The sequence below is a fragment of the Maniola hyperantus genome, chromosome 7, assembly GCF_902806685.2.
Source record: "Maniola hyperantus chromosome 7, iAphHyp1.2, whole genome shotgun sequence".
In the NCBI taxonomy this organism is placed as follows: Eukaryota; Metazoa; Arthropoda; class Insecta; order Lepidoptera; family Nymphalidae; genus Maniola; species Maniola hyperantus.
In genome coordinates this window covers 14039439-14048480 of record NC_048542.1, presented here as the reverse complement: position 1 = coordinate 14048480, position 9042 = coordinate 14039439, and the positions used below count along the sequence as shown (strand labels likewise).

General features: G+C 39.7%; 1 protein-coding gene across 1 annotated transcript in view; it reads right to left on the bottom strand.

The window, feature by feature from the left end:
• The window catches only part of LOC117983872 (cytochrome P450 6B5-like), a 66519-nt gene that overhangs the window by 54709 nt on the left and 2768 nt on the right, over positions 1-9042 (bottom strand). The gene's annotated exons all lie outside the window — the stretch shown is intronic.

Below are 9042 nucleotides of genomic sequence, written 5' to 3'. Positions count from 1 at the left end.
GGCGAGCCTGACTCGCACTTGGCCGGTTTTATTTTTATTGAAATAAAACAAGCAGGAACCCATTAACAGTTTCTATGCATACCTAGATATTAGATAGTTCTAGTCACGTATATTTAGGTCACTATCTTCAACTTAGCCTATACGTGAGACTATTCCAATGTGATAAAGAAAACGGCCCGATGCCGATTTCAAGGGTCTATTTACAATCCTACCAATGATACTTCAATACAACCTTATTGCATTAAAAATAAAGTTGAAAATCGCTCAAATCGACTGTAACTTAAGTTGGTTTTATAAGTCCCGTAGGAAGCTTTCATAGAAATTATGCTTTACAGTCCAAGTTTTAAAGTAGCTTTTACAATGAAACAACTTCAAACAGTTATGTTTCAAATGCACTAAAGGCTACTTTCGAATAACGAATAGGTAGGTATGTTCCATCATTGGTGTGAATACAAGTGCAATGTTATGCTTTCAGTTGTTATAGTCCTTATTGTAAGGGAATTAGTTGTATTTTTGTGCGAATTAACAATTGGGATAAGTTTGCGTACACATGACAGCAGGAGCTCGAGCGAGTGCGGCGGAATGCAACGAAACCGCTACACATGAAATGAATTGTAGAGGATAATTTTATTTTATACTAGCTACTACTTCGGCCGCACATAGCCAGCGTGGAGGGTTATGGCCTAAACACTACACCCCTTCTGATTCTAAGGGGAAATCCATGTTCAGTAGTGTACCTACTGGCGATGGGTTGACACTTGACGATGATTTCAAGACTAAAGAGTCAAAAGACTAATAATTTGACAAAATTTTACAAAATCCTCCATACTAATATTATAAGTGCGAAAGTGTGTCTGTCTGTCTGCTAGCTTTTCACGGCCCATCCGTTCAACCGATTTTGATGAAATTTGGCACAAACAGCTTGCATCCCGGGGAAGGACATAGGTTACTTTTTATCCCCGAAAATCAAAGAGTTCCCACGGGATTTTTAAAAAACGGGATTTATTAAGGTCGCGGGCATCAGCTAGTCAAATACCAAGCGTACAGTTCCCCAAACAACATTCGACAAGATTTATCCCACCGCAGTAACTCCGTGTGTAGCAGTAAAGTGCGTCGCTCGCTTGACATGCGGCAGGCGCGGCCCGGGTTGGCTTTTGTCGCTTTTTAGGGTTCCGTACCTGTCTGTCGATTCTGTGAAGAAAAGGAAATCAAAACCTAAGGGTAAGTACCTACTTCCCGTTGACCTAGGATCATGAAATTTGGCAGGTAGGTCTTATAGTACAAGTAAAGAGAAAAATCCGAAATCTATGAATTTGAGGTTACATCACAAAAAAAAATTATTATGTGTGAAACTCACGAAAATAATTAGTTTACTAAATCACATATAGATGGCGCTGTCCGTTATTAACTCTCAGTGTTTTATATAAAAGTGTTAGGCACATAATTATATATTATACTAGCTTATGCTCGCGACTTCGTCCGCGTGGACTACACAAATTTCAACCCCCTATTTCACCCCCTTAGGGATTGAATTTTTAAAAAATCCTTTCTTAGCGGATGCCTACGTCATAATAGCTATCTGCATGCCAAATTTCAGCCCGATCCATCCAGTAGTTTGAGCTGTGCGTTGATAGATCAGTCAGTCAGTCAGTCAGTCAGTCACCTTTTCCTTATATATATATAGAAGAAGATGTACGATGGTACGGAACCCTTCGTGTGCAAGTCAGACTCGCCCTTGGCTAGTTTTTTCTTACGAATCTGTATCGCACGGTGTGGCACAGTGTCGACTAAAAAACGATCGGTTTTACGCAAAAAACTGAGTGAAAGTGTATGGATTTTATTTCAACCATATTGGATGATGATGAAGCTCCTGTCTGTAGCTACAATCTTTTTGGTTTCTTCAGCAGTTAAGTAAGATTTTTTTTTCTGATACAAGTTAGCCCTTGACTGCGATCTCACATGGTACAATCCGCGCCAATTAAATAGCTGTTCTTGAAGTTAACCGCAAGAAGCGTCGCAATAGCATTTTTTAGGCGTCAGTGAGGCGAGGCGCACGACCAATGCGACGCAAAGGAGTGAAAAACACCAGCTCGCGCGTCGTGCTGCACCCCGCGTTCACCATCTGCATTAGTGTGAGTGCTACATCCGTACACAGTACACGAGCGCATGGAACTGTGTGAGCTCACACTCGCATCGTAGGTCAGACTGCTGGAAAGTACAAGTGAAGTTACAGACTAAGATAAAAGCGGGATAACTTGGAAGAGGTATAGCGTATATGGCAGCGGCTTCATACCCATAATCGGTTTCTACATGGAATCGTATCGGAAAGCGAAACTAGACCAGACCAGAGACAATTTAGAAAATATTAATTTCTAAATTGCCCCTGCCATCGAACCCGGGACCTCCCACTTTCTTCTTTCTTCTTCCAACGCTGGGCTTTCCGGTGCGAGGTCACCATTCTACCTTGGAACCTTAAATACCTACTTACCGTAAGATCCTTACTAGGAGAACATAGAGCCTCAATAGCTCAATGGGTAGAGGAGTGGACTGAAAACCGAAAGGTCGACGGTTCAAACCCCGCCCGTTGCACTATTGTCGTACCTACTCCTAGAACAAGCTTGACGCTTAGTTGGAGAGGAAAGGGGAATATTAGTCATTAAACATGGCTAATATTCTTTCAAAAAAAGCATAAATCGTGCAATGCAAGTGAAACCCAAACCCAAAAAAAAACTAAGAAACAGCATTTCACAGAAATGTAGAGCTAGAGCACATTTTTTTACTTCTAAAACATATAGGATTTTGGTTCTTGTGTTACTAATTATAAGGTTTATATACTCTGTCCGTACTTTATTATCTAAAAAGCTTTTAACCTCTGTAATATCAAATGATAATAACACTTATTTTGTAAGATATAAAGTTTATATTACTAATAACAAGTTTAGTAGTAAATTGTTTAGAATTTCTCATAAAGAATAGCTTCTTCAGACATGCCAACTTCCAATTCCAACGTGTCGGCGCTAGCCAATTTTATCGTAGGTAAAACATCTCTTCGCGTGCCTCTCCGACTAGCGAAGGTTGGCTTAGCTATTATGACGTAGGCATCCGTTAAGAAAGGATTTTTGGAAATTCAACCGCTAAGGGGGTGAAATAGGGGTTTAAAAAGTGTGTAGTCCACGCGGACGAAGCCGCGAGCATAAACTAGTAAGTATAATATTATGTTTAATGGTTTTGGTGCGAACTCACGGAGATACCACTACGACGCGCTAAACTCAAAACAAATAATTCTGTGGTTTGCAGAAGATTCTTTGGGTTCTGTCAAAAACAGACAGAATTGTAAATGTGTTCAGTAGATGTGTTTGGCCCATGTGTAGACGATTTAATTGAGAATTCTCAAATAAAATATAATAATATGAGTAAAGAGCCCCAAAAAACAGGTTCTTTTAAATTTATGGCTTGTCAATTTCGTGCGTGTTTATAGGTAGGCATGTGTGCGTGCACTTGCCAAACACAGGGGCTTGATGTGCAAAGGGTGTGCTGGAAATTATGACAGGGGTGCCACGCTTTTAATTAAAAAAATGTTTTGTTTTTTATCTTGTCAGCACAAGATAAAAAACAATTACAAGTTTTTTATCTTGTGCTGGCAGTGGTTTGGAATTTTATAATTTCTAAATTTGTGGTCTGGTCTCGTCTGGCTTCGGTCGTGGCTAGTTACCACCCTACCGGCAAAGCCGTGTCGCCAAGCGATTTAGCGTTCCGGTACGATGCCGTGTAGAAACCAAAGGGGCATGGGTTTACCTAAAAAAAAACTGCCAGACCCCTTCCAGATTAGCCCGTTTCCATCTTAGACTGCATCATCACTTTCCACCAGGTGAGATTGCAGTCAAGGGCCAACTTGTATCTAAATAAAAAAAATCTCTGAAGGGATAAACAATCTGACTGAATCACATAAATGATGAGATTCGCTTGTAGGTTTTTATTTCATGTTATTTAACGTGTAATATTGAACCTCGATCTATTATGTACTTACGTTGATTATTATAGGAACTTAAAGTAGCAAACTAACATTAATAGAAATACTAATAATGATTAAGCTCTCGGTGGATATCACTCAGTATTAGACACTGAATCAGCGAACCACTCCGCAAAAGACGAGTGCCGTCTGACACTTCAATCAATCAATCAGATCAATCTTCGAAAACACCGAAAGTGCTAACAGGACCTTCTCTCTAATAGAAGGCTAATACTAGGCTACCACCGTTCATAATATGAATTTTATGCACCTTTGGTGCTGCTGCTTACTGGTTATTCTCGGTAAGAACCACTAACCAGTCGTAGATCTACTTGATGGTTTAGAAACACTTTGTAAAAGTTGGTTGAATGAACTTTTCTTATTAACTTTAATAAACTATTTAATCAACTTATTGCAGTTTTTTAATTTTCCACTGAGTGCCAACCCTAAGCCAAAATTCCCATAGTCGATATGCGACGCAGCGAGGGGGCGCCCTGTATAACTCACACACACACATGTGTAACAGCTATAGTACCTATTGTATTCTAAGTACAAGTTGGTAAAGTTACGTCAACTTTGATAGATTTCGAGTGTCGAAAACTATAATAATCCTAAGTTTAAATGGCATCTATCGTCGTTCCGCTGCTCGATTGCGGTATAATGACAGCTCCAATTTCACGATCGCAATCACCTCTTTATTGGTTGATGCTCGCTCACTATTGGCAACAATGAATTGTTGCTACAAGAATAGCACAGATTCAGCCAATCACAACAATTGAGATTGTAATAATGATTGATGCAGGTTTTACGAAATCGACCTACTGGTAGGTACTATCATCTACTAGTTATTTTTTTTATTTGTTTCCGCTTAAGCTGGCTGTAAATGAATTTATGAACTTGGAACTAAATCAAGAAAGTTTACGTCAATTTGACTTAATAAAGTACTAGTTGATGCCGCGATTACGTTTGCGTGGATTTAGGTTTTTAAAAAATCCGTGGGACTTAGATTATTCAGGGTGAAAAGTAAAAAAAAACAAAACACGACGAATCTACGAATTCTACGACTGTCTCATGACGTAGAATTCGTAGATTCGCCGTGTTTTGTTTTTTTAACTTTTAACTCGATTAAATATGAATCAGTGAAGAGTTAGACCCTACTTCACTGATTCATATTTAATCGAGTTATAGTATGCGACAAATGTTACCCGTGAAAAAAAATAGCGAAATGTTGGGTTAACTAACTCTGTGTTAATTTTCACTGACGCAACACTATATATAGAGTTTTAAACCATTTAACCCGAATTTACTAAACCCCAGTGTTATCTAATTTTACTGTGTAGGCCTTACTGGGATAATTTTACCGCTCAACATCCGTAGTAATTTCATCGCTCGAATTCTATCAACGATATCGAAATATTTGAACTCATGCTAAGCTACTAAGCCTATGTCTTGGTGTGCGTCGTAGACTTTATTGTACGAACTTTTTTTATAGACGTGTCAAGAATGACGTGGGTATGCAATGAATGACAAAAACTTGGACGTGTGTGCTTTTCAAGGGCACAAGACTCATAATATATCACCGGTACTTAGTTCATCATCATCATCATCATCATCATCAGCCTGTGGACATCCATTGTTGGACATAAGCCTTCCCTTAAGAGCGCCACCACACCCAGTCCTCAGCCTTCCTCATCCAGCCACTTCCCGCCAGCCTCTTTATATCGTCGGTCCATCGTGCTGGAGGGCGTCCCACACTACGCTTGCTTAACGCGGTCTCCACTCAAGGACTTTCCGGCTCCAACGGCCATCGCCTCTACGACAGGCATGACCTGCCCACTGCTACCTCAGCTTACCATTAGTTTGGGCTACTTAGTTATTACCTATTCGAGCTAGCAGTGGCGTGCACAGTGTTTGAAGCCAGGGTAAGCATTAGTTACGTAGGAACATATTTACTGGCAGGTCATAATGAAAAATATGCATTGAGCCATTACAACTGGGGTAAGCAGTGCATTTATGCCTCTATGCCCTGCACGCCACTGCGAGCTAGGCAGCAATGTTCCGCTACATTTCTGCCTAGCTCAGAATATAATCTATATATATAAAAGGAAAAGGTGACTGACTGACTGACTGACTGACTGACTGACTGATCTATCAACTCACAGCTCAAACTACTGGACGGATCACGCTGAAATTCGGCATGCAGATAGCTATTATAACGTAGGCGTCCGCTAAGAAGGGATTTTTCAAAATTCAACCCGTAAAGGGGTAAAATAGGGGTTTGAAGTTTGTATGAAACTATGTCAGTTTTGAAGTGTCTATAAAGAAGTTTTGTAGTTAATATCTTTGCAATTAGCAGTATGACATATTTTGTTAAGCTCATGTTAAAATCTCATAGTTAAAGATCAAACCTAAGGGTGTAAAATAGGGGTTTAAAATTTGTGTAGTCCACGCGGACGAAGTCGCGGGCATAAGCTAGTGTCATATAAGCTTATAGAGATTGTATGGGGACCAGTAGTGCCGTGACAAGACTGTGACAGCTGGTGACAGCACTGTTGCGGCAGCACTGTTGCGGCAGCACTGCTGCGTGCAGCGTGGTTCGGAATCATACCTTTATTGGGGGATAGGCAACGGGATAAGATAAAGAGCGTCCGTGTATAGCAATCCGAAAGGTCGCTAGTTCGAACCCCACCCGTTGCACTATTGTCGTACCTACTCCTAGCACATGCTTAACGCTTAGTTGGAGGGGAAAGGGGAATATTAGTCACATGATAAACTTAGCTCATATTCTTTTTAAAAAACAGCTTGAGCAGTTGTTCATTGAACAACGTATCTACTTATACAGATCGCTGGAGCAGTCGATGTCAACTGGTCGAGCAGTAGACAATTCAACTGCAGGTATGCTGCAGTTGTTTAGTGCATTCAATATAAGCTGGCGTGTTTCCACTTGAACGTAAACAATAGGGGTAATATAAACCAAACACTCTTTATGATGCCATTCATTTTTAAAGGAGCGTTCGAATTGAATTTTTAACTTTAAATCAAGATAGTTAGGTCCAATTTACTTTGACGTTATTGTGTTTCGATTTTCGAATTCTAGCAACGTTGCTTGGTGAGACGTAAAATCTAAATATATAAAAGGAAAAGGTGACTGACTGACTGATCTATCAACGCACAGCTCAAACTACTGGATGGATCGCGTTGAACTTCGGCATGCAGATAGTATGCCGAATGCTATTATGACGTAGGCATCCGCTAAGAAAGGATTTTTCAAAATGCAACCCTGAAGGGGTAAAATAGGGGTTTGAAGTTTGTATAAAAGTCTGTCTGAAGTGTCTATAAATAAGTTTTGTAGTTAATATTTTTTTTATTAAGCTCATATTATGTTAAAATCTCATACTTAGTTCAAGATCAACCCTAAGGTTGTAAAATAGGGGTTTAAAATTTGTGTAGTCCACGCGGACGAAGGAAGTCGCGGGCATAAGCTCGTCTTATACTAAGCGTACAGTACCCGTAGTACAAGATTTTACGTCTCACCAAACCAAACCAAATTCGAGAGTCGAAATACTAACGCGTTACAGAAAAATGGACCTAAACAGCCTTGAATTGAAGTCAAATATTCAATGCCACTGATTTTAATTTCGCAATGTTTCCGCTTGGAGCGCTGGCTGTAGAAGTGTAGACAAACTTGAGCTTTAAAACAAGGCATTTTTTTTTTCCTTGGAGGAGGAAAACCCTCATGGATTGCACTGTGCATGCCCGACTCCACTGCAGATGTTGCGCTGTGGCCTACGGACTAAAAAACCTCCTCCACTCTTCGATAACTCCGCTCGCGGCTTCCCGGAATTGCACGAAGCATTACTTCAGGAAGGCAGCTGTTTTTTCAGGGCGTGGGTCATTGCCTCTCCCATTCATCGTCTTCTCGCTTTTTTATTATATATTTGAGTAGCTTCGCGTACTTTTTCCATTCCTCTTCGTTCTTCAACAACAAAACAAGGCATTTAAGATCCAGTTTACTGTAACGCGGAAGTATTTCGACTCTCGAATTTGGTTTGGTTTGGTGAGACGTAAAATCTTGTACTACGGGTACTGTGTAGACTGTAGTGTGTACCCCTCGTCTATAGTATTAGTTATTACTAGATGATTACAGAAAATTACACGTTAGAAAATCGTTTAAACTGTTCATTTAATATTGAAGCACTTTTCACATTAATAAATAATGGTTTTCAAACCCGGCACCCGCCAATTTGGTGGACTGCAATTATAATCCGAATTCGTTTGTGACTGTTTAGCATTAATAGGGATCCGTATACAGTTTATAATTTTTAGAGTTCCGTACCTACTACCTACCCGAAGGATGCCAATTTATTATTATATGCTACTGGCTGATGCCAGCGACTTCGTCCGCGTGGATTTACATTTTTCAAAATTCCGCGGCAATTTTTTGATTTTTCGGGATGAAAAGTAGCCTATATGTTAATCTAGGGTAGTTATACCTAATCTATCTCCATTCCAAATTTCATCCAAATCCATTTAGCCGCTTTTGCGTGATTGAGTACCTAACAAACATTACAACAACATTAGTAGGATTACTAAGACTCCGCTGTCCGTCCGTTCGTCCATCTGTCTGTCAGTCAGCATGCGTATCTCGTGAACTGTAATAGGCAGAGTTGAAATTTTCACAGAATGTGTATTTCTATAGCCACTAGGTATAACAAGTCAACAAATAATAATAAAAACCAGCCAAGTGCTAGTCAGGCTCGTGCACCGAGGGTTCCGTACTTCAGTCGTATTTTTTGCACGATTAATCAAAAACTATTAAGTATGCATAAAATAAATAAAAATCTATTTTAGAATGTACAGTACAGGGGAAGCCCTTTCATATGATACACCACTTGGCATAGTTATCTTACTTAGAAAATTTAAAAAAACTAATTATTTGTTCATGGACACATTTTAATTTTTTTTGTGATGTAACCACAAATTCACGGTTTTCGGATTTATTTCTTTACTTGTGGTATAAGACTACCTAACGA